The sequence below is a fragment of the Marmota marmota genome, unplaced genomic scaffold (genome assembly GCF_001458135.2).
Source record: "Marmota marmota marmota unplaced genomic scaffold, marMar, whole genome shotgun sequence".
NCBI lineage: Eukaryota > Metazoa > Chordata > Mammalia > Rodentia > Sciuridae > Marmota > Marmota marmota.
In genome coordinates, this window is record NW_026000108.1 from 42,230,953 (window position 1) to 42,258,284 (window position 27,332).

Sequence of the window (27,332 nt, forward strand, 5' to 3'; positions counted from 1 at the left end):
TTCTTTTTTTTTTTTTTTTTTTTTTTTTTTTTTTTTTTTTTCTTCTTTCTTTCGTTTTTTTTTTTTTTTAGTATTTATTTTTTAGTTGTAGTTGGACATGTTATCTTTAATTTATTTATTTATTTTTATGTGGTGCTGAGGATCAAACCCAGGGCCTCACCTGTACTAGGCCAGCGTTCTACCGCTGAGCCACAACCCCAGCCCCCAGTTTTTATCACGATATACAAATGCCCTTCTGAGCTCATCAGGTGGAGCACACATACCCCCATACCCCAGTGTCTGGCTGGAATAAGTAACCAGGTAAAAGAATGTCGGATGTTTAATCTGGAAACTTTAGGTTTCCATCAGCCTATAAGGTAAGAGTATGGAATGTGAAGAAAAGGTCCTTCACTTGTCCTCTGGAACTGGGAGATGGGAAAAAGTAGCCCATCCTTGTCATCACTAATGACACAGAGTATGGCTTCTGGCTTCTTTCCTTTGTAAGGCTTTTCACATGGCATATTATTCCACATATTCTGTTATTATTTGCAAAGTGCCGAAGAACTCAGAAAAGTCAGACTGCATTCCTAGCAGGCCTCTGGAAGTCATTCTCATATACCTGCATTTCAGTAAGCTTTGTTGAGTGTGAAAGTTTACATTATCACTGGGACAGGAAGTTGCATCTCATCCCAGCTTCATGCTCTGTGACCATCATCTCGCAGCTGTGGGAGGAGCAAGGCCTGAAACCCTTGTGCACAGGATCTTCTCTGTCTGCCTCGTAAGCTTAAGAGTTGGAGCCCAGGTAGAGAGTGTCTTTGGAAGCCTTGCGTTTCTCATTTGATCAGTCCTGCGTGACGAAGCTCTGCTTTTCTAATAGCCTTTTTTCATCCTGGCTTTATTTCCTGTGTTACAGGTACTTACTAGTATATTCGCTATTTGTTGAGCTGTGTGGTTTGATAGTTGTTGAGTGGCTGCTGATTGTAACTCGGAAATCTAAAGAATAGCCCTTTCTGGACTTCAGAGTTGCAGGAGGGACCTCTCCTGTCCTGTCTCCCCAGGATGTGCGGCCTTCACCTAACAACAGGACAGGAAAACCCACCTAGAGAATCCCACTGTAAAGCCAGGGAGGGATTTGGCACTCCACAGTATTTTACCAAGGTGAACATAGCGTGAGAGTAAACTCTATGAGCTGAGGATTCTTTGTGATGCCCCCAAGGAGATGGGTAAAACATCACAGCAATGCCAGGATGTAGAGTTAATCTGTCCAGTGGCGGGCCTATGGGATCCCATAAGGGAAAGCTCAGCTTTTCTGCCTGATGGAGGCTCTTCTCACAGAGAGACATCAGTGGTATGTATTTCCACCCAAGAGTCAGGAGCTTTGCAGAGGACAACGCAGCAAAATTATTCCAGAGAGTTTTCTTTTTTCAAGTTATTGGAAAGTATTCTCCAAATCACCCCTATCCTGAGTTAGAGCTGACATCTCTCTAGGAAAGATGCCTGTTTCAGGGACCTGCTCATTCATGTGATTAATCTGTTCACTTTTGGTGAACTGCAACTACAGTTAGTGGGAAGTGTTTATGTGCCTATCTTGCTCCTGCCACAGTTAGGTGGGTCACCTGAAGGGTACAGGGAAGCAGAGGACACAAATCCTGCTCTCCTGGAGCTTACCCTCTGCTTGGAGAGAGAGCATAAACATGGACTTTTATTTATTTGTTTGTTTGTTTGTTTATTTGTTTGTTTTTGGCTTTGTGAGTGCTAGCAGGCAAATGCTCTACCACTGAGCTATACTCCAGCATAGATTTTTAAAAATTAAGACGCATTCGAGTCTTGATATATTCACTAGAGACATGAATTTTCCTAAAATACCTGGAACCTACCTTGGCAGTTATCTTGCAGAGATCACTGAGCTCCCACCTCCACAGAGGCTACTTGGGTCATTTGGGCAGCTGGAGGCTGCCTCTCTGAGCTCATCTGTTCGCCCTTTTCCCTGAGGGCTTGCCCTTTCCCCTTGCACCATGTCTGCAGTTTAATGCTACTATTAGGAGAAAGATTGGTTTCAAGCCTTCCTAGAAAAAAGGAAAATGCCTATCTCATGGTTCTTTTTTTTTTTTTAAGTTGTAGTTGGACACAATACCATTATTTTATTTATTTATTTTTATGTGGTGCTGAGGATCAAACCCAGGGCCTCACGTGTGCTAGGCGACTACTCCACCACTGAGCCCCAGCCCCAGCCCTATCTCATGGTTCTTTGAACTCTAATTTTAAATCGTCTGTTATTGCTTGTGTATCTGATATGTCACCAACATTATTTATGAGGGCTAATGTTATTCCCTCTTCCTCCAGGATGCTGCCACACGCCAGTGAGATTTATATGTTCTGGGATTGGGGTAAAACAGGATTAAAAAAAAAAAAACTATTTACATCTTCTAAGTAAATCTATATTGCTCCGAAAAAATACCTATAGCTCTTTAACTTTTCTCTGCATTCCATACTTTCTAATTTTTTTCCATTTTATCCTTTCTTCCTTTTGGTTTATTCATTTCTTCTTTTTTGCTTTCATATACCGCACATTTCTCCTTTCCCTTCTCCTCTTCCTCATTTCTTTTTCTCTTTTTTCATAACAACTAAGAAATGCCATATAAAGGTCAAGACATACCCATTCATTAATTTAATGAATATCTTTTTTAAAAAATTTTTTTTCAGGTGTAAATGAAAACAATTCCTTTATTTTATTTTTTTATTTTGTGTGGTGCTGAGGATCGAACCCAGTTCCTCACACATGCTAGGCAAGTGCTCTATCACTGAGCTACAATGACTATCTTAACACTAACTAGTACTATTATGGCTAACAGTTTTTGAGTAGCTACTATATGTTGGGCATTGTAATAAATGCTCTAAATGCAGTGTTTAATCCTTACAAATCAGTCAACTATGTATTCTTATTATTGTTTCTGTTTTACAAGAGACCTGAAATTTAAGAGATTATGGGATTTACCCAAAGTTTGGTAGCTAGTAATAGAGTCCCAAATGCACTGTCTGACTCTGAAGCTCCTATGCCTTGGACTGAATGAGCTCTCCATCTGGTGATGTCTCTGAGATCTAAGTTCTCAATGCAGCAAAATGGCTAAGAGCATGGTATTTGAATTAGGTAAACATGGTTTGAATCTCAGCACTGCCAGTTATTAACATGTGACACTGGGCAAATCAGCTTACCTCTCTGAGCCTCCCTTTCCTTATCTAATAAAATGTGGGAAATAATACCACATACTTGTTGTGAGATATTACACGTTAAACTCTGACTATGGCACATGGCCAAAGGTTAACAGAGTTGCCTAGTATTGTTATTTATGGGGAAAAATAGCATTGTTATTTATGGGGAAAAATAGCATTTGCTTCTTCTGTAACCATCTTCATTTAACAATTTGAAATACCTGTGACTGTCTGCAGTAACCACCAGGAACTTTTCATTAGTTAATGTGTTTAAAGATTTCCTGAATCCATCCCTGTGTTCGTTCTGTGCAGCTTCTGGAGGTTATGAATAAGTTCTAAAATTTCCCACAGTTTTACTTGCAATTCTTCCTCATCTTCATTTAGCCACAGTGACTGCCCCATATGCCATGGCTCATGTGGATAGTTGTTGACTTGCATCTGAATGAAAAGTAAGATAATTTTTCCTTATCAGTGTTTCTTAGGTATGAGTAACTTGATCCTGAGCAAGAAATATGTTTTCTTCTTCTTCTTTCTTTCTTTCTTTCTTTCTTTTTAATGATACTGGGGATTGAACCCAGTAGTACTTATCCACTGAGCCACATCCCCAGACCTTTCTATAGTTTATTTAGAGATAGAATCTCACTTGAGTTGCTTAGGGCCTTAGGTGCATATTCCTAAATACATAAGACATCAAGAAAAGCAGACAGGCAAATTCAGGACTTGCCCATTTTGGATATACTAGAGCAGAATTGGTTGGTGAAAAGCTTTCCCTCTATCGTTGGCCCATAAGCCAGTGACTTTCTGAAGCCCATCTGACTTTGCTTCTAGGAGTAGATCCTCAGGAGCTAAGTAACCTTTAGTGGCTACTGTAATCCTGCTATTTCAGAAGGGCAGGGTCACATATTTTGCTCAGATTTGAGGGTCACATGTTAGTCCTTCTTCTTAGAAAACCTCAGTTGTTCAGACCCAGGGTGGCTGTATGTTCATAACGGTTGGGTATCCAGGCTCTAGGACTATGACACCTTCTCTCTCTGCATTTGCATTCCTAGGAATAGGGTCCTGGATCCTGACACGGAACCATGTGGCTCACATTCCAACTTGCAGACTATGCTATAGCCTCTCCCAAGTGCCAAAGGTCGTTTATTTTGCTAAATAAGCGCAATGATTACAGAACCAGCATATTATGGAGATAAACTGGGAATGGAAAAAAAACATAATGAATATAATTATAGATATTTTATGAAGTTATAAGTTTTATGAGTCAGCCAAATTCTAAACATACCTAAGTTTTTAAAGAAACAGCTCATAGTATTTAGAGCTGAAAGGGACCATAGAGAGTCCATAGTGATTCCATAGCTTCATTTTACAGATGGAAACTGAGGTCCTAAGAAGCTAGAAAATGGGTAACTAACCCCAGATCTGCAAGACCCAGAGCTTATTTTCCTATGTCTCACTTCCTCTTAAAGTAAAGAGGATTTTTCCTTGTTGTTAAGAAATAGTAAACAAAAGTGCCTGTGGTTTCCACCTTTGTTCATGGACTCAGTAATGCTAAAACCAAAAATAAACACCAACACCCCAAAACCAATCCAAAAAACCCAGCCAGATTTGCCCAAAGAGGCTGCATTTACATAACAAAAATTCGAGCAATAATGTGTATGGTCCAGGAGAGACCATTGTGAGGTTTCCTGCTGGTGGTGTGCAGCTTCCACGGCCCTCCCCTTGGGCTTTGGACAATGAAAAGTTGCAAAGCCAACATCTGCATTTCAAAGACGTCTGTCACTGTCGATAGAGATGGCTCAGGAAGTTATTCCCAACGATAAAAGGACAAAGGACAGCTTGGGGATTTTTCTTCTTCACCTACCTCACATGAACCTGCGGTCACTAGTGAAAGAAGGACCGCCTCCAAGAAATGGGTGGAAATGCAAATCATTGGCCCTTCAGATCTCTGAATTGGAGCTATTCTCTTCCAGAATTGGGTGCATGAATTTACTGAAAGATTGCACAGAACAGGTAGTGGGGTTGTACCTTTTTTGTCCCATCAGAATAGGACAGAGCCAGAGTGAATCTGTTATCTCCCTGAGCAGATTGAGTCAGGAATAAGATGGCAGAATGGGGATTTCAAGGGCCCATGGTGCTCTCCAATGGGGCAAAAAGAAGTAAGGGGCCAAAAGAAAGAAAATTTGTGTCAGCGCAGGAGAATGGAGGGAGGCTCCGGGAAGTACAGCCCGTTGGAGTCTGGAATATGGAGAGAGATGACAGAATTTCATTTAAAAATCCTTTAAAACAGTGTGTCTCCTCAACCCTCACCCCAGTTCTCAGAAATATTAGTGTGTCTCTACCCATAGGTATACACAAATGACTCGTTCTTCCTTTTCTAGACCATCTGAATGTTATGGGGTCCATTCTGCTACCACTTGGGTTCATATTTCATGGGTCTTATCTATTCAGTAAATAAACAAGCTTTGTGCCTCCCGGATCTGAGACAATTAGTATCACTTTGACCCTTGCCTACTTCCCACTGGCACCGTCTAGAATTCCCACTAAATTTATCAAGAGCTGATGCTCACATGGTAGAACTAATGACTTCTGCCCTGCATCTCTGAGAATTTTTACATACTCTGGCATGGTTTGAGAATGTTACCCTAAACTCATCTTTTCTGTAGTCCTCAATAAACACTATGTTATTAGTCAAGATTTTCTTCTATTTATCAGCTCTGGATTTAACCAAGTTACCAGTGTAAAGACACAGAGACTTTGAAATTATTAACAGTTAAAAGTTTGAAAGAGTGCCAAATGGAGACACTGAATCTTTTTAAAATCTGTTAGTTTGTTTTTAAAAGAAATCAGTGACCCATCAGTAGCATCACAGAAACTGCAAACTTGTAAACATGATGATTGAACCTTGTTTTAGTGAGCTTTCGTGACACTGTGACCTGACAAAAACAATTTTAAAGAAGGAAAAGTTTATTTGGGGATCACAGTTTCGCAAATCTCAGTCCATAGACATCCAGCTCCATGGCTCTTGGCCTAAGATGAGACAGAATATCAAGGTGAGAAAGGAAAGCAGCTCAGGACATGGCCACAGGAAAGCAGAGACTTCCCCTTAATATATACCCTAAAGGCATGCCCTCAATGACCTGCCTCATCCAGCCACACCCTACCTGCCTACAATTACCACCCAGCTAATCCCTATCAGTGGTTTAATGCCCTGATTAGGTTAAGGCTCTTACAATGCAATCATTTCACTTCTAAACTTTCTTACCTTATCTCAAGATAACGCAGGAAGGGACTACTCAGGCCTGATTTCCAGTTAGTTCTGCATGATTTTGAAAGCACCGTTTGAAAATTTCATGCTATAACCCCATTCTGGGATGGTTTCAAATGAAGGGGAATGTCCCGATTGCGCAGAACTTCAAGCAATGCATCTGATTGTAAGGAGAAATTACCAGAGGTGTCAGATGCTGGACAAGGACTTGGAAAACACATGATTGGAAAATTGGTGACAAAGGATCTGGGGAAAGGGTAGGTGGATACACCTCTCTGAATGGGCTATGAATCTAAAGATATTTGCCCCTTGTGAATTTCTGAAAGGACTATCTGTCTACGCTCTAAGTCCATACCTAATACACAAGGTGCTGTTTCTCTCTTACCTTGGATTTGTGGGCCCAGGATTTGAGGGGTGTAAGTAGGATGATTAGCTCCATTCATTATTACTTCTAATGTTTGTTTCCCATCCTGAGAGCCCACTTATCTAGAAGTCTTAGGTCCAAAGGGAGGAGTCCTTGCTCCCGAAGAAAAAGAAGTGGCCACTATGCTGGCCGGAGTGTCTGATCCTGATGACCCGGGGAAACTGCGCTGGTGTCCCCCAATAGAAGTAAGGAAGAGCATGTCTATACACGAGAGATCCCTTAGCACTTCTCTCAGTGCTCCCACATCCTGAAGGACACGGAAGACCAGAATGACCACATCAGGATGACTAATGGCCCAGGTTTGTCAGGAACACAGGTGTAGACTATCCCACTCAGCAAAGAGCCACCACCAGTGGAGGTCCTGGCCAAGGGCAGGGTTATGGGATAGTTAGCAGAAAATGGCTGTGAAGACCAGCCATGACCATATACCAGTTAAAAGAACAAAGACTCTTAATAGTTGTGTTTCTTCCTTATTTTGTTACGAATGTTTATATATATTAACCAAATTTTTGTATTGTTTCCTGATCTTATCCTTTTATCTAACACAGGATGTAATCATGGTTCACTTTATATCTTGGTATTTAAGTTATGGGGTTTCAAAATAGAAGTGTGGACCCCACAGGGACTTGGCCTCTCCTCTGGGGAATGGACTAGTGTTTTCATAGGTATGTGGGATATTGGATATCATGTTGATGCGAATATAAATTTGTGATTAACTTTTTTTTTTTAGAGATTAAGTACTGTTTTAAGGCCACGAGTATGGATGCCAAACCGACAGAGGCTAAAGCATGACATCTACCGATGTCAACTCAGCTAGGTTATTGCCCCTAGTTATTTAATTAAACTGCAATTTTGCTTGAGTTCTTGCTGTGAAGGTATTTTATAGAAGAAATTGAAGTCTACAGTCAGTTGCCTTCAAATGAGGGAGATTATTCAAGATCATCTGGGTGGGCCCGATTCAAGGTGTTGAAAGGATTTTCTTAGGAACTTTCCACAGGGCAGAGGCTTCCCTGAAAGAAAAAAATGTCACTTGCAGATAGCAGCTTCAGCTCCTGCCTGTGAATTCCAACCTGTCTTTCCTGATGACAATTCCTTGTAATATAGAGGTTGGGATATCTGTATCCATCGGTCTTCCATCTGCTGGTTTTGCTTATCTGATTGAACCCCCTCAGCTGTCCTCTGTGGGTTTAGTTTTACCCATCAGCCCTGGCAGCCAGGTGCAGCGCTGAGCCCCGGGTGCTGGGTGTTCATGTGTTGAACCACATGGTTTCCGTGTGGTTGGCCTTTGTGGCGCGGCTATCCTTGCTGAGGTACTTTGCTGCTTCTCTGAATGTGCAAGGGCAGGCAGCAGGCAGCTCCTCTCCCAGCATCCTCCCCTGGGAGCCCATCACAGATTCCCAGCACCCTCTGAAACACAAGTAGCAGAAACTGGCAGTGAGAGGAACCACCACCCACACGTCTTCTAGTATGTGGGAGAAATGTGGCTAAACACGGAGGCTTCACACTAAAGTTCTTTCTGCCTCTGTTACTATTTCTAAATATTATTTGATTTCCCTTTTGAATTGTAAAACATGAAAAGGAGGTTCTGACAGGCGAGTGAAAACAACTAGAGGGGCTGGGTGCAGTCGCTCATGCCTGTAATCCCAGCAACTCTGGAGGCTGGGGCAGGAGGATCTAGAGTTCGTAAGCCAGCCTCAGCCACTTAGAGAGGCCCTAAGAAAACTAGCAAGACCCTGTCTCAAAATAAAAAATAAAAAGGGCTATGAATGTGGCTCAGTGCCCCTGGGTTCAACCCCCAGTACAAAAAACAAAAACAAACAAACAAAAAAACTAGAATAATTAATAATTAATATTTTTTTCTGTTTTGTTTTATTGGGGATTGAACCCAGAGACACTTAACTACTGAAATATATCCCCAGCCATATATATATATATAATGTATTGTATATGTATATATATTCATATATAATATTCATTCATTAGTTGCAATTGGACACAATAACTTTATTTTATTTATTTATTTTTGTGTGTTGCTGAAGATCAAATCCAGCACCTCACACATGCTAGGCTGCTAAGCCACAACCCTAGCCCTGCTTTAATATTTTATTAGAGACAGGGTCTCACTAAGTTGTTTAGGACCTCATAAGTGGCTGAGGCTGGCTTTGAACTTGTGATCCTCCTGCCTCAGCCTCCTGAGATGCTGGGACTACAGGTGTGTACCACCATGCCTAGCTTAATACGGGTTTGAGAAATGGGGAAGAAACAAAAAATAGTTGTCATTTTAATCCATAGGCCCTTGCCTAGACCTAGGTAAGTACAAACTATTTCAGAAGATTGTGTATGGGTATAACAGGTAGTTTTTCTATTAAGCAACATATTTGCTAAAAATTAATGATATGAGAAGTGCAAAATTATGATATGAAAAACACAGGGCTTATAGTGTGGTGCTATACTTGAAAAATTTATCAGTCGTAATGACAGCTACAAATTCTTGTTCGTGTGGCACAAATTCATTTGCTAGCAAAGCTTAATGTAAATATTATTATTTTCTCAAATATTTATTGCATTTGATTATAAAGTGCTGTTCTGAACATCACCCTGTCCACTAGCATCTAAGGTAATAAACTCTAACCCTAATTTTAAAAGGGTAGGGACGTAATAAAAAATGTAGCACAGTGTCACAGATATGGTGGTTAAGAAATGAGCCAAGGCACGGTAGTGCACGCCTATAATCCCAGCAGCTCCAGAAGCTGAGGCAGGAGGATTGCGAGATCAAAGTCAGCCTCAGCAAAAGCGAGGTGCTAAGCAACTCAGTGAGACTCTCTCTAAATAAAATACAAAAAGAGCTGTGGATATGAGTCAGTGGTTGAGTGCCCCTGAGTTCAATCCACCCCCCAAAAAAGAAATACCTAAAAGTAATAAATACAGCACTTCACCTTGAAGAAATCATGCAAGTGGCTTGTGGATTGGGACATGGTGAGGACTGTGGTTGGTGAGGTGGTTGGTACAAGGAGGTTTATCTGGAATCGTGGATATGGAAACTTGTAAAACCACATGTGAATGGGTGCATCTCTTAACTCAGGCAGCCATCTAAGGTGGCAAGAAGATATTAGGGGTTATGCATACATTCATTTTGTCTTATTTCTACACACCTCATTTCAACGGGCAATTTTATGCTTTCATCTTGTGCTTCTCTTGGATGAGATAGCACATATCAATCACATTGGAACAAATTTGCATTTTCAGAACAAGATTGATTACAGGACCGACTAAACAACATAAAGAAATCACCCATCCTTTATTTTTACTGCAATTATCCCAAAAGTTCTTTATATGTCTGGTGCAAATTCATTTGTTTAGTAAAGTTTACTGTGAATATTGATGTTTTCTAAAAATAATGTGTTTGATTATGAAGGGCTGTTATAGACCCCATGAGGACCTAAATATGGTGTTATACAATGTGAAAAATACTGATTTCTAAAATACCCTTGGCCCTGAGGGGTAGAGAACATGGAGATCTATATTATTGAGAATCAGGCATCATGCTGGGTGTTGCAGATACTGGGGGGAAATGAGGTGCAGTCCTTGGAATCCCTAGGGAACTTGCGGCCTGAGAGAATCAGATGCTCTGGGGTGTAGTCAGGGATGTCTACCCAGTGCACAAGCAGAGAACAGAGGAAGGAGCCATTCTTTCTGGCTGAAATGTTAAAGGAAATCTGGAGGACATGACAGCTAGACTGGGGCGAGTGGCTAGGAATTCTCTAGGCAGAGGGAGAAAGTTATTCCAGGTGGAAGCAAGGTGTGAAGGCACAGTTACAAAACAGCACATCCAGGGTTGTCTCCTTAATATCACACAACCATAATGCATTGGATCAGTTTGCCAGGGTGTCTTAAACACAGACTGTTGGCTTAACACAAACTTATTTCCTTGCAGTTCTGGAGGCAGAAGTCCAAGAGCAAGGTGTTGGCAGGGTTGGTTTCTTCTGCAGCCTCTCTCCTTGGCCTGTAGATAGCCGCCTTCTCCTCATGTCTCCAAGTTGTCTTCTGACTGCATGTGTCTGTGTCCTAATCTCCTTTTCTGAGAACATCGTTGATATTGGACTAGGGCCCACCCTAATGACCATATTTAAATCTTATCACCTTTTAAAAACCCTACCTTTAAATGATCACATTCTGAGCTTCTGAGTGTCAGGACTTTAGACTTGTGAATTTGGGGTGAGGCACAGTTCAGCCCGAAACAATTGTGGGCCGAGCAGAAATATGAGCAGGGCACCCAGGAGCCAGGAAGGGGTGAGGAGCGGTCGCAGGGCTTGAGGACTCAAGTAAAGGCTTAAGGACAGAGGTCTTAAGTACGTGTGTGTGTGTGCGCGTGCGCATGCCCATGCATGTGTGCATGCCTGCAAAGTATATGGTGCCTACAGAATGATGTTGGAAAGAAATTGCATCTTTTTGAAAAGGAAGAGAATGACATTTGTGACTGCAGAAATAAAGCAAAACCAAGCTTTAGGCCTACTTTAGAGATCTATAACATACCATAGCCATGCATCCTGATGTCCAAAACCTGATATCCCCCTATACACTGGTCCTCACTTTTCTCCCTTTGTTTCTTATATTTTCCTCTTTTTTTATTTTTATTTACACTACTGGGGATTGGACCCAGGGGCACTCTACTACTGAACTATATCCCTAGCTACCACCTGCACCCCACCAACCCCTGCAATTTTTTTTTTTTTTTTTGAGACAGGGTCTTGCTAAGTTGCCCAGGCTGGCTTTGAACTTGCAGTCCTTCTGCCTCAGCCTTCCAAGCAGCTGGGATTACATCATGTGTCACTGTACCCAGCTGGTCAGCATGCTTTCTGCCTCTGAACCCTGACTTGTGAAAGCCAGTCTCTTCCTCCCTTGGGCCTCTCACCATTGGCTGCAGGGATTCCTCTCTTATCTCCTAAAAGAGTTTCGGTCCCATCTCCAGTTAGCACAGCAGCAAGTGTCCTGCTTTCATGATTCCTCCAGAAAAAAATGAAAACTGTTTCTTCTTTTTCCCTTATAAAGCAGCAAGCAACCATGTCATCCTTCCCACGTGTCCCCTCCTTTCCAGAAGTAGAATTTCTTCCTCAGGCTTGTCATCACAGGTCCCTGGGACACATAGTCCCTTTGACTTTGTTGCTACCTTTTAGTCATAATTGAAATGTCCCTGGATTGTGGGGTCCAGTGCAGTTGTGATAGCCATGAAGTGCTTGTGCATCCCAGGGTTTGGTAAGTAACCCTTCAAACTAACAGTTGGTTCTGAAGTGTATTTAAATATCCCAGAGCTAAGAAAAGCATTGCAAAAATCCCCTTTAAGGACTAAAATTACAGGACTCAAACAATTGCTGTGTACCATGTCCTAATGTATGCATGGCTGAAATCAGTAGTTACCTAAAACATTAGGTTTATTTAACCAGTGAAGCTCAAAATGTTTCAGGCAATCCACTCATGTTTCCTGACTGATGTGCACCAGGGTTTAGAGGTGGAGTACTTGTGTGTGTTTGTGTGTTTGTGTGTATGCGTGCGCGCACATACCTGCAAAATATATGGTGCCTACAGAAACTAAAAGATGTTTGAAAGAAATAATGCAGACCATTTCCCAAAGTGTGTTTAGAGGAACCCCAGTCATGATGAATGTCAAGAAAGTCAAGTTTCCTTGGCCAAATGAGACTTTCAATTTCCAAGAGTGAATTTCAAAAACAGTCTAGGAAGCACTGTGTATTCTTTGCTCTTTAGAGACCAGTAGTGATAGCAGCATATTAAGGATTCTGAAAGGTCCCATAGTCAATAAATTTGTTTGGTGTTTTTGCTTTGTTTTGTTTTTTAAAATTTTCCCTGGATTCTCAAATGTACTGGCCTTAAGAAACTATACTGACTTCTGAGAAATCCCAGAGACCAAGACATTCATGAAGCTTTAAAATGAACTATCATAGGAGATTTCTGGTTTTCATTTAGAAACACACAATAGAACTTTGATGCGGAGGAATTGGAAGCTGTTATTATTTTAGGTTTAGAAATGAAAATGTAAGAATTGCATCCTTATGACAAATGGAAAATGAACCAGATTTGCTTGACTTGCCCAGTGATTTTTAATTTTTAGGATCGTCTAAATAAACTAGTAATTATGATGATGCAGCCATCAGATAGTATGTGATTATATCCATGAAATAATGGATAATGAACACTTCTTTATGTGAAAAAAAAATCCCTAAAAGTAATTATTGGATGATGAAAATAAATTAATCCCATACTTAAAAAATAAAAATTGCTGTGATCCCTAAAGCAGTATATATGCATGTATAGATTCTTTCATGTGGAAGATTATTACAGAAAAATGCTGAAATATTAAGAAAATGTGGTGCCCACTGCCTTTTTTTGCCTATAAATATGTTCATACAGCCCAAGAGGGTACATTTTTAGAGAGGCTGGTGAGCAGATGTTCCATAGCTAATAAAGATGGGATCAGGATCTGGGCCAAGCTCTCATCTCAAGCCCAAACACTTAACCCCTAATTGGAGCTGTAACCTTTAAAAAAGCCAATTCGGTGGTACTAGCAGTTTTCCTTCCCCTTCTCCCCATTGCTTCAACTGCCCAACAAAAGTGACTTTAATGTCATAAAATTCCAAAATGCCACCTTAAATACTCTATGTTGGAAAACACTTTGTTAGACTGTACTTCCTGGCTGTTGGGTTTGGGGATATTTCACAATAGCAGTGCGGAAGGGTGCTGTTTTCCTATATTGCTAAAATTGCTTTGATCTTTCAGGTTCCATCTGTGAACCACTGAAGCATTCGCAGGATCGGTAATTTGTCAAGAACATGTCTGCTACTGGCAACCGTGCACTTAGTGTAGCTGATTCTGTGGAGACAGGCTGCAAACACTGCTCCCAAACCATATGTTGATAATAAACCAGTCTATTTAATGGATATTAATAGACACACACTCAAATTTTCGTAATGGTCATTGTGTGTTTCGTAAGTTGTTTTTTTTTTTGATGAGAGATCTTGAACCTGAAAGTATAAGTTGGGGTATCAGATAAATCACAGTGTAACTCCTCTGCTTTATAAAGTGTATTCCCTCCTAATGTCACTTAAGTTTGGCTGTCTCCACGTAGGGTGTGCTTACATGTTATAACTGAATCTTTTCATAAAGTTAATCCTAGAAAATCAGTGAGTTGCCGTGGTCATTAATGAAATAAATCTTAAGATTTAATGATATTTCTGACAGGAAGTGCATTATTAATTTTGGAAATGAGGATGGGGAAATTATTTTTTCATAACGGAGACGTCTCCAAACATAGACTCTGGAGCAGACCTCTAACAAAAGTGTCTGTGTTCTGAGTGTTCTGAAAGAGAGATTGTGTCCTCAGGACATGACCTTTTCCCCCGCTGGTCGTTGAATGGAAGTTTGGACAGGTGTTGCTGTCCTTTTCCTTTTGTGGTAATACCTGAGGCATTGCTGAAACAGCACCCCCGGTGACCCCTGAGAAGTGCACTATGACACCTGGACTTCGACACGCCCTCCAGAATGATGTACTTGTGCCAGGTTATTTCCCATATAAGGTACAGCATCAAGTGGCAGCACCTATTTCACAGTCAGTCCTCAAACAGGCTAGCCCTGTGGATGGGTCACCTGATGGAGGCCATTGTGTGCTTACGGAAACCCACCCAGGTCTCAGAGCTAAGGCTTCGGATCCTGGTGTCCTCTCCAGGGCTGCCTTTTCCCCACCCTGTGTTCACATTCAGCTCCTTCCGTGCTCTATTCACTCTGTCCCCCAACCACGTGGCCCACACAGCAAATATCTCACGTGGTGGCCGCCACCTTTCAGAACATGTGGCTGTGACTCTGAGAACCTCATCAACCTTCTGAGCTGACCCCCACACCAGGTCTACCTGTTGGTTAAATATGCCAGTAACCTGTTCAAAAAAATTGTGGTTTTTTTAATTTTAAATTATAATTAACTCCCTTGGTTCCATTTCAACTGAACACCCACAAAATAACTTTACAGCACTCATAATTATTTTCCTATTAATAGTTGTAGCTTAGCTTAAATGCTAGACTGCAGACCCAGGTTGGGGTCAGGATACCCAAATTGGTATTTTCTGGAATTTTACTATTATCCTTTGGAATATTTATGATTAGGAAATTTGGGGTTAGTTATTTCTGCAGTGAGGAAAAAAAACAGTTGATATAAAAGGAAAAAATAAAGACAATGTTAGAAATAAGTGAAGCATAGTATAAGTTGCTATGTAACTGTTTACTACGATGTTGTCAAAGTTAGAAATCAGGCGTCATTTATATATTTTCAGCCTCGGACAGTTGTAGAGAAGATATTCACTTGTTTTATCAATTTCCATACAGATTGTTTCATTTGGAGGGATTTTACTCATGAAAACCCAAAGTAGGCTTCATGAAAATCACTGGCATGTTCGCTCTTGCATAAATAACCATTGAAAATGAACAAACATTTTGAAATCAAACCTTCAGTCTTTTTTTTATAGTTGTAGATGGACACAATACCTTTATTTTATTTTTCTATTTTTATGTGGTGTTAAGGATCGAACCCAGTGCCTCACATGTGCTAGGCAAGCACTCTGCCACTGAGCCACAACCCCAGCCCTCCAGTTCTTTTTAACCATTTTAAAATATGATCTTAATTGTGTTGCCCACTTTCTTATCTTTCAAATAACATTCAGTAAAATAATTTAATCCTTTTTTGAGGACTGAATGCCTAGCACAATACAAATGGTGTGTATGAAGCATCTACTGTGTTATAAACATCACTTCCACTTAAATGTGATCTAAAGCAAACTTGAGTACATTGAAGTTTGAGGGTCTGTGTGCACCTGTACTAGATCCCAGGCTGTTTCTCTTTGTAATGGTGCGCTTTCTGCCTGCTTCCTCAGCACCTTATGTAACTACTGATGGTGACCTTGGTTGGAACCACTTCTTCCACGCTTCACATTTTCAGGGAAGTAACACTAGCACTGAAGGTCACCAGACAAAAGGAGACCCAGCTGGTTACATCCTTGACCTCCTTGTTAACCCCAGATCCCTTTGTAGGTTGTGGCCAGCAAAGCTCCAGGGCTCTGGAGATGGATCTGGGTGCTCTGAGCAGGTATTTTTCAGTCTACTTTGTGAGCTTCCACCTTTCCCTCTCTTTCAGAACTCCTGACTCTGGCTTTAGAGATGTATTTCCCACATGTAGGCAAGTTATTCCACCTCTCCATGTCTCAGATTCCTCATCTGTAAAATGGGGACATTATTAAAGTCTACTTATAGTCGTGAAGATGAACTCAGTTACTATCTGTAAAGTTCTTACTGCAGTAATATACAAGTAAACAAGTTTAAAAACCATTAAAAATGGTTATCAGATCACTGGCTAAGTGGCTTTTTAAGCTTCTTAAAGGAAAGATGAGAAAAAATGTGATTTCTGGTAGACAGTGATTTACATTTTCTTTCCCAAGGTAGAAGTGGAGTAACGTGAAGGAATTTGTATGAAAGAGCAGAACTACAAGGGATTACCTAAAATATCTGCCGCAAATGTTGGCAGCAAGCCTAGGTCCTGACTAGATGCAGTAATGTGTGGGGAAGTGTTCACAGCAATTCCTTGGGGGCTCTTCATAGTAGATTTTAAAAAGAGATAAAAGAAAAAAAATGGAGATATATGGCGATGTGGGGTATTGAGGGCAAACCTTGTACCAAGAGTTAGCAGTTATCTTCTATATCTAATACAGAAGCATATGATCAAAGATGTGTGTGTGTGTAAACACAAACACCTGCGTGACTTGCATGACTCACATGTTTTTCTCAGCCTCTTCTTTGGAAAAGGACATTGGCTATTTTTTTTTTTTTTGGCAGATTGAAACAGTACCTTTATTTTATTTATTTATTTTTATGTGGTGCTGAGGATCGAACACAGTGCCTCACACATGCTAGGCAAGTGCTCCACCACTGAGCCACAACCCCAGCCCCTGTCCATCTGCTTTGTTAAAGAAAGCAGACACCACCTTCCTGTAGCCTGCGTGAAGGGGTACAATAGCAGCCACAATGAAGCTTGGAACCTCTTCTCATTCACCCCAGATGTTTCTTGGGCTCCTGGGGACACAGTCTTACCATGCCCTCAGCTTGTGCTCTGCCTTACTGAGCACAGACTGCGCTGGGCTGGCTCCTCTGTTCCTGGCACTGGGCTTGGTCTCTGGCTGCCCTTTGCCCTGGCTCCCTGGGCCAGAGGCAAGTCGGTTGTCATTTGCTCCTAGGCTCAGAGGCACGGCCCTATCAAACTGTGTTTATCTTGTAATCCACAGACAAGAAGAAGGGAGGCAGATTCCAGCCTTTTAAGAAGTTGTTTGGCAAAAGGAAAAAGAAAGACACTTCATTGTCCCGGGAGGAGTCGGTGGGGAAGAAGAGTTCCTCTTCCCAGAGTGTCAGCAATGAGACCTTCTCTTCAGATGAGGAGACCCTGGAGGACAATCTAAGGTAATAACTTGCACTTTCTTTTTCATTTCTCTGGTGTACTCCTAGGTTGGGGAATGGGATCCCTAAGGAGGCAGGTGCCATTTGGGGATTCACCAGGCAGGAACAGCCTCACAGATGTGTCCCACCTGGGGCATGCTGGCAGCACTTGTGCGTTCTGTGTGGAGAAGTCACCTTGGAGACTTAGCAGACGAGTCTGGCCTCACTTTCCTGGAGTGCACAGGGACCGGGCGTTGGTGTCTGCCTGCCCTGTTGGTAGATGGCAGTACACGGCCCCGCCCAGCAAGGTCCCCAGGATCGAAGACCAGGTTCCCACGTCCCATTACTTGGCAAAGAGAAAATGACCACAGACTAGACCTCACATTTGAGTTGAGGCCACAGATTGCTCAGGCACAGGGCAAGCACCCTTTGCACCCCTGGCCATCTCTAGCAGCTTCTGGGATGTGTTTTGGTGAAGCTTGTAACTTCTTTTTGTCTTCCTCCTTCTTTCCCTCCCTCCTGCCTTCCTCCCTCTTAGAACACAGGCACCAAATCTCACGATGTCTGTGTCAAAAATTCAGAAAAGCAGGGTCAGGGGGAACTTATCACCTGAGTGCTGGGCACTGAAGTCAGAGTCAGCTGGCTGCACTGACAGTTTAGAAATGGGCTCCTTGAGGGTTGGGGTCATAGCTCATTGGTAGAGCACTTGCCTCACATGCATGAGGCACTGGGTTCGAACCTCAGCACCACATAAAATAACTGAATAAAATAAAGAGATTTGTCCATCTAAACTTAAAAAAAATTTTTTAAAAAGAAACAAAAGTTCACTTTGAGTTTTAAAAAGAAAGAAATAGGCTCCTTGAAGAAGCCTTTGCAAGTACCTAGTCTGACTGATTTGCCCTCACCCATGCTCTCCAATGTCATGAGCCTGGCTCCAGCAAAGAACTTCCTATGGAAATGACTGATTTGCTTGTCTGTCTCTCGTTCGACTGTTACTCTCATGAAGTCAGGGACCGGGTTTAACTCGGTGTCCTATAAATTTTTTTTTTTTTAAAGTTCCTATGAATGTCTGGCCCTGGTACCTAATGCAGGCTGAAGGAAGGGATGTAGGAAATGTGATATTCTTACTGTGTTGCAAGGAGAAAGACAACTTCTCTTTCAGTGGTGTGTGTCAGTAAATTCTAATGGACACTACTTACTGTTGTGCCCAAATTACAAAACCCTCAGGCAGGCAGCGTGCCTTAAGCCCTATGGTGTTCCCAGCAGCATCCGTTAGTTCAACCACCACTGTCGACAGGCCTGTGTTTGTTTTTCATTGCCTTCACCCTTCAGGAAGGAGAGGACTTAACTGAAAGGAACACTCAGCCAGCCCTGAGGGACCCCACTGTTGGAATGCCCGTGAATATCGCCCAGTACGAATCCATTTTGATTTTGCTTCAGTTTCTTCAGTTGTAAAACAGGAACGTGAATCTTTGCCTCTGTGTCAGAATGAGATACAGGTACTACTAAAGCATGCCCAAGAAGTCATTTTATGCAAAAATGAGGTCGTGTGGAAAGTTCGCCTTTGGAAAAATGATCCTATAAAACCAACTTGTCTTTTTTATAGTAGGTAATGGTTCTGCCATGTCCCTGAAGTCGTCTTGAATTGTTTTGGACTCAGAGGAGATGGAGAGCTCAGAAGTTCTCTTCTCACTTAAGTCTACATTCTATTTCCCTCTTGAGGTTTCCTTAAGTTTTTAAGGTTTTCAAAAGCTTGCAAAAGCTCATATTAGATCAAGCAGCTACATTTCTATAAAATATGGATAATTTCACCCATTCCCATTATTGACTCTTGTTTATAAACTTCCACTTATGAAACATGTGCTATATTCCAATTAAGTATGTATTTATATTAAAAGCTCATTTAATAAATAAGGGAGCTAGCACTTTGGAGTATACATTTTTAAAAATATCTAAATACTTTAAAAATTAAAATGGAATTATAAACAGTGGCTTGTGAGACTGAGGCAGGAGGATCATGAGTTCAAAGTCAGCTTCAACCAAAGTGAGGTGCTAAGCAACTCAGTGAGACTGTGTCTCTAAATAAAATATAAAATAGGGCTGGAGATGTGGACCATGAGAGTGAGATTTCTTCACTGAGTCAGAATTTAAATTCACTGAGTCAGTGGTCCAATACCCCTGGGGTCAAACCCCAGTACCCCCCCCAAAATTGAAATATAGAAATAATCTAAAAATATGTATTTCCCCTTCTTCCAGGAAATTGACAATTACAAAACAATCCTGTCCACAAAGTAAAAATTGCATGTATTGCTTACAGCATAACTGAACTTCTGTCTGCCCACCTTTTAGATGGAGAAAATGAAAAATATTGTTTCCAATAATTATTATTTTCAGTTCACTGCTCAATTATGTTGCAATGATTTTTAAACGTAACATTTTACTTAGGGAAAACTCTCATTGAAACTCAAAACTCAAAATTCATTTGATGCAATGTTGCATGTCTATAATCTCAGTGACTCTGGGGCTGGAGGATCACAAGTCCAAAGCCAGGCTCAGCAACTTAGCAAGACACTCTCTCAAAATAAAAAATGGCTGTGGATGTGGCTCAGTGATTAAGCACCCCTAGGTTCAATCCCTGGTACAAACAACAGCAACAACAGAAATTCTATCAACATGATCTTGGGTAGAGGTTCAAGGAGGCAGATTGCAGTGCAGTGTGAGGGAGAATTTCATAATTAGTAAAGCCACCTAAAAATAGGAAGTTTGTGATATGTCCACAGGGGATGGGGTCCATGAGAGTGAGATTTCTTCACTGAGTCAGAATTTAAAGTGGCTGAACTTCAACATGTTATTGAACTCTAAGAATCTGTAATTTCAGAAATGTTTCTGTGACCAAGAATAGCTCCTCATTGATCTGCTCCTTCTGCCTGAGGTTTTCCATTTCCTTTGGGCTTTTAAAGCATTCTGTTCTTCCTCTAGGTGAGAAGCCATTGTGTCTCCTAGGCTGCTGCTTTTAAATTATACATGCCTTGGGAAAAGCAAAGCAATGAAACACCACCAGTTTTTAACAATTTAATGTGACTTTCTTTGTTAGTTAAATACAATTAATACTATGCTTCCAGAAGTATGTGAAATAGATGTTATATGTAAAAGAGGGGAGAAAAGGATCGTTTTGATAAATTGGTTTGGGTAATGCTGGTAATTCTTTACATGGAACTTATAGGGCTTCTGCTGTGTTCATGTGCTCTGTGAATCCTAAGACGAAGGATGTGGTACAGAACATTTCCAAGAGTCCTTTCTTTGACTCCAGATCCTTTTTTTTTTTTCATAGAAATATCCAATGGCATGTATTAAATCTACCACTAATTGAGCTTAATGTGATATGTTTTGCATAGGTGAACTCATGGAATATTTACTATCCTCTAAGATTGACATTATTATTCCCTGGAATACTAATGAGAAAAGTAAGGCTAGAGTGACTTGCCCAAGGTCATACAGCCAGTAAGTCCCCAAACTATTCAAACATAAAGAGTGCATTCTTAAGTGTTGGCTGCACCACCTCTCATGGAGGCTGCAACCTTACTAGGGAGCTAGTCACATGGCCCTGAGTTGTCCTACCAGTACTGGGTCACTAGACTTAGGTGTCCGACTGCCTCCTGCGCCTGACTGAGGTTCTATTTACTAAGAGTCCACTTGTTCTGCTTCCAGTTTCTTCTGAACACCAATTACCTATTATACAATGCACAACTTCAGCGCTTTATACTGAGTACCAACTGTAAGCACAGGGAGAAATGAAGGTGCTCTAGAGTGGGTGAGCTCACTCTAGGACTGAAAGAGTCAGGACAGGTTCAGGAATAAGGAGGTCATGAGCTGGCTCCAGATAATGTGCAGGACTTGGAGGAGCTGAGAAGAGCATGAACCTGCCAGATAATGACATAAGCAGAAACTTTCAAGGACGAATGAATGTGGTAAATATAATAAGAGGGGACCTTTCCATGTTACTCTAAGACACTATTGTTGCCCTCATACCAAAACCAGGCAAAGACATTGCAAAAAAAAAAAATTTTTAATTAAATTTTTTAAAATCCCATAGGCCAATCTCCTTATGGATATAGACACAGAGATCTTCAACAAAATACTAGCAAATGGAATTCAGAAACATATGAAAAGGATTATATTTCATGACCAAGTGGAATTTGTCCCAGGAGTGCAAGGTTGGTTTAATGTAGAAAAAAATCAATCAGTGTACTATGTCATATTAATAAAAATAAAGGAAGAAAAAATAAAACAAAGAACAAAAAAACACAACCATCTCTAGATGTTCAGAAAAAACGTTTGACAAAAATCCAATGCTCTTTTATAACTGAAAAACAGAAACTACACAATAGGAATAGGCAGGAATATTTTTGTCTTTGTAAAGGACACCTATGAAAAATCCACAGCTAATAACATAATGGTGAAAGAATGAATGTGTTCTCTTAAAATCAGAAATGAGAAAAGGATGTCTTTTCTGATCCTTTCTATTCAACACTGCACTGTGTAGTATTGTACTATAGTTTATTACTGGGACAATTAGAAAAGAAAAATAAATAAAAAGCATCCATCTTGGAAAAGAAGTAAAACTATCTCTGTTTACTAATGCCATGATTATATATAGAAAGATATGAGAAATCCACTCACATAAAAAACTACTAAACTAATAAACAAGGTTGAGCAAGGCTGCAGGATGTGGGATTGGAGTTTTTGTATCTCAGTAGTATTTTTGTATGCTATCAATGAATGATCTGAAAAGGAACTTAGGAGAACAATTTCAGTTGCAATAACATCAAAAAGAATAAAATACTTTAGAATAAACTTAATGAAACTAATACAAGACTTATACACTAAAAATGACAAATATTATTGACAATGACATGAAAGATCTAAATAGATGGGAAGATATACTATGTTCATGGAATAGAAAATATTACTAAGATGGCTGTACTCCCAAATTGATCAGTAGATTCTCTGCAGTCCCTATCAATCCCAGCTGTCTTTATTTTACTCTATAAATGAGCAAGTGGATCCTAAAATTCTTAGGAAAATGCAAGGAATCCAGAATAGCTAAAAAAAATCCTTAAATAGAAAAACAAAGTTGGAGGACTCACACTTCCCAATATTAAAACTTATTATAAAGCTATAGTAATCTGAACAGTGTGATGTTGATATAAGTATATATATCTATTGATGGGTGTATGTAAAATTGGGTTTATAATAGAGTCCAGATATAAACCCTTACAGTTATGATCAACTGATTTTCAACAAGTGTGCCAAGACAATTCAGTGGGTAAAAATAGTCTTCAACAAATTAAGCTGAGACTATTAGATAGTTACATGCAAAAGAATGAAATTGGACCCTTTTATTATACCATGTCCAAAAATTAATTCAGAATGGTATAGACCTATAATTCCAGTGACTTGGGGAGGCTTAGGGAGGAGGATTGTAAATTCAAGGTCAGCCTTAGCAACTTAGTGAGACCCTCAGCAATTGAGCAAAAACCTGCCACAAAAGAATAAAACAATAAAAATTAAGGACTGGGAGTGTAGTTCAGTGATAACAGTTCAGCTCCCTGGTCCAATCCCAAGTACCAAACAAAACAAAAACCTCTTTAAAGAAAACAAAGAAAAGTAAGTCTCTTGAATTAGGCAGTGGTTTCTTAAGTACCCAAAGCACTCATAACAAAGGAAGAAAACAGATAAGTTGGACTACATCAAATTTAAATTTGTGCTACACATGATACCATCAAAAAAGTGAAAAAAAAAAAAGCTGGGTACAGAGGCACATGCCTGTAATCCCAGTGTCTCAGGAGGCTGAGGCAGGAGGATAAAAGTTCAAAGCCAGCCTCAGCAGATTAGTGAAACCCTAAGCAATGTGTCAAGACCCTGTCTGAAAAATAAAATAAAAAGGGCTGGGGATGTGGCTTAGTGGCTAAGCACCTCTGGGTTCAGTGGAAGAAAGGGAGAGAGGGAGGGAGGAAGAAAGGGAAGGAAGGAGGGATGAAGAGAGGGAGGGAGGAAGGAAGGAAGGAGATCCAGAATAAGAAAACATTTGCAAGTAATATATCTGATATCTTTATAATAGGTAAAGAACGCATACAACTCAATAATAAAAAAGGCAAAAAGTTTCTTTATTTTAATGAGCAAAGGATTTGGATAGACATTTATTAGAAAACAAAAGGGTATAAAAATGTCCATTAGCACGTAAACTGTACTTGCCGAACATCACTAGCTATAAGGGAAATGCAAAGAGATACCACTTTCCACTCCTTAGGAAGATTACAACCCAAAAGACAGACAAAAACAAGTGCTGGCTGGGGTACATAGAAATTGGAACCCTTATTCATTCATGGAGGTAATGTAAAATGTTAAAAGATTTAGGTGGTGCACTCCCATAATCCCAGCTCCTCCACAGGCTGAGGCGGAAAGGATCACAAATTCCAGGCCAATCTGTCTCAGAAAGGGGCTGGGTCTCATACTAGACAAAAGTGCCAAAAACATAGTTGGAGAAAAGATAGCCTCTTCAACAAATGGTGCTGAGAAAACTGGAAATCCATATGCAGCAAAATGAAATTAAACCCGTATCTCTCATCATGCACAGAACGCAACTCAAAGTAGATCAAGGACCGAGGAATTAGACCAGAGACCCTATGCCTAATAGAAGAAAAAGTAGGCCCCAGTCTCTATCATGTCAGATTAGGCCTCAACTTCCTTAACAAGACTCCTAACAAGAAATAAAATCAAGAATCAATAAATGGGATGAATTCAAACTAAAAAGCTTCTTCTCAGCAAAAGAAATAATCAATGAGGTGAAGAGAGAGCCTACAGAATGGAAGCAAATTTTTGCCACACACACATTAGATAGAGCACTAGTCTCTAGGATATATAAAGAACTCAAAAAAACATAATACCAAGAGAAACAAATAACCCAATCAATAAATGGGCTAAGTAACTGAACAGACACTTCTCAGAAGAAGATATACAATCCATCAACAAATATATGAAAAATGTTCAACATCTGTAGCAATTAGAGAAATGCAAATAAAAACTACCCTAAGATTTCATCTCGCTCCAGTCAGAATGGCAGCTATTAAGAATACAAATAACAATAAGTGTTGGCGAGGATGTGGGGAAAAGGTACACTCATACACTGCTGGTGGGACTGCAAATTGGTGCAGCCAATATGGAAATCAGTATGGACACTCCTTAGAAAACTTGGAACGAAACCACCATTTGACCCAACTATCCCACTCCTCGGTTTATATCCCAAAGACTTAAAAACAGCATACTACAGGGACACAGCCACATCAATGATTATAGCAGCACTTCACAATAGCTAAATTGTGGAAGTAACCTAGATGCCTTTCAATAGATGAATGGATAAAGAACTGTGGCATATATACTCAATGGAATATTACCCAGCATTAAAAGAGAATAAAATCATGGCATTCGCAGGTAAATGGATGGAGTTGGAGAATATCATGCTAAGTGAAGTGAGCCAATCCCAAAAAAACAAACACTGAATGTTTTCTCTGATAAGTGNTTTTTTTTTTTTTTAAAGAGAGAGAGAGAGAGAGAGAGAGAGAATTTTTTAATATTTATTTTTTAGTATTTGGCGGACACAACATCTTTGTTTGTACGTGGTGCTGAGGATCGAACCTGGGCCGCACGCATGCCAGGCGAGCGCGCTACCGCTTGAGCCACATCTCCAGCCCACAACTTCTATTTTTACTTGTGGCCTGAGGTCCCTAACCCTGGCACTCTGCCCAGCACATAGTGGGCATTCTGTCAATACTCACTGAATGGATGGGTGCCTGAATATTACCCTCTACTAAGTAGGAGAAGTAAAAGAATTAGGGTGAATAAGTCTAGTGGGGGAAAGCTTGATGAATCAGTAATAGCAGTTTTTAGAGGTACAAGAGGTAGGAAGTGCATCTGACCCCAAGCCAAGGTCCTCTTGTGAATGCAGATGCTGTCACTAATAAGCTGGGTGACCTTAACCAAGTCAGCCACTTCATCTGTTAAATGGACATGCTATCTTCCAGGGTTATCATAGGACAAAAAAAAAAAAAAGATCCATGCAATTTTACACTACCTGCTATAAAGTAGTTTACAAACACGAGATGATGTTATGAGATAAAGATGTTGATGACTAGTGTTCTATTTCCAGAGCATAAACTAAGAGGATTGATTCAAATGATAGCTAGAAAAGATCTTTCTCCACATGGGGCAGCCAAGGAGTGGACTGAGGAGTCTGGAAGCCTGCGGAGTCCCTGCAGAGTTTGAGAGGCAGCTCAGATGACTGCTGTCCTTAGGGATTGGGGTAGATGACCCCTTTGATTTCCAACTCCAAGACTGAGTATTTTAAGATTCCAAACTCTCCTCCTCTTCCTTGAGTCTGTATGGCATGCCCTGTTTCTGTTGTGGAAGGTAATGTGGAACTCTGTAGCCTATTGGGTGTCACATTTTTTCATAGAATATATAGAATCCAGGATGAGCCTCCAGGATGCCACATAATGTATCCTCTGGTCCCTGTCTCTTCCAGCAACTCCAGTTTGTTTGATGAGGATAACTAATTGCTCTTTATTTTTCTTTTTCCATACTGGATACTTTATTCCTTTGGTAGTTTCCTTCATAGTGGATTTCTATGGAGGAATATAGGTTTACATTTGTACTACAACTGTATTTAAGAGCATCGCTATAAAGATGTTTTCTCAACTTTTTTTGTTTATTAGTTCTAATCAGATATACATGATGGTAGAAAGCTCTTTGATCCATTGCACACAAATGGAGCAGAATTTTTCACTTCTCTGGTTGTGCATAAAGTAGAGTCACACCATTCATGCAATCATACATGTACTTAGGGTAGTGAAGTCCATCTCATTCCACTGTCTTTCCTATCCCTTTGCCCCCTCCCAACCTCCCCTTGGCCCCATTCAAAGTTCCTCCACTCATCCCATGCTAATCCATATGGGCGGGGGCATGGGATGAGTGGAGAAACTAATTGCTCTTTAGCATTTCATTTGAATGAGACTCACAGATCTGTTTAGAAAGAAAACTGCTGATCAATTGCAATTGCCCCTGTTGTCATGGAAACAGGCTGAAATGAGACTGTAATTATATTTCCTTATTCCTGAAGTGAATCCCTAATCATGCCATAGTAATTACCCAATATCTATGTTCCCAAATTACATGATGCTTGTCCAAAAAAGACAAAGGCTGAGGAGTTAGAGGACTGGCCTGAAGCACGTGTTCACCTGCAGCTGCTGAAAGTTTTCTCCTTTTTTGGATATAGAGAATTTCCCTCTGTTGGCTCCAATCCAAGGGTAGATGACGTCAGTAGGTCTCAGAATGTGCCCAGAACTTATGGTAGTGTTAAGAAGGCTATACCAGGTAGCACAAGTTCAGTTCTAACAGAAAACACAAGTGCTAGTGTCTTCAGCAATAATGACATATCAACCAATGATGGAAGGTGGAGAGCTTGATGAGTCCAGCAACATTATCCAGATCTGGTCAGATTCCTTTGGGGAGTGGGCTTTTGTCTTCATGTTTGTCTCCTCATGGTCACAAGATGACTGCCACAGTTCCAGGTGTCACACACAGACAACAAAGACCAGGATTGGAAAGAGGACTGTCCCAGGTCTGGGGATATAGCTCAGCTGGTAGAGTGCTTGCCTCACATGCACATGTTCAATCCCCAGCACCAAAAAAGAAAGAAAGAAAGAAATAGGACTGTCCCTGTCTCATGTATTTTTTTGGGGGGGGGGATTGAATTCAGGGGCACTGAGCCACATCCCTAGTCCTATTTTGTATTTTTTTTTTTATTGTGGGTTGTTCAAAACATTACAAATTTCTTGACATATCATATTCCACACTTTGATTCAAGTGGGTTATGAACTCCCACCTTCACCCCATACACAGATTGCAGAATCACATCAG

General features: G+C 40.6%; 1 protein-coding gene across 2 annotated transcripts in view; it reads left to right on the plus strand.

Annotated features, from left to right (window-relative positions):
• The window catches only part of Cracd (capping protein inhibiting regulator of actin dynamics), a 237,952-nt gene that overhangs the window by 168,181 nt on the left and 42,439 nt on the right, over positions 1-27,332 (plus strand). For both annotated transcript variants that reach the window (XM_048784526.1, XM_048784528.1), the window contains exon 3: positions 17,210-17,381. The gene's annotated coding sequence lies outside the window, so the exon portion shown is untranslated. The remainder of the gene's footprint in view (positions 1-17,209; positions 17,382-27,332) is intronic.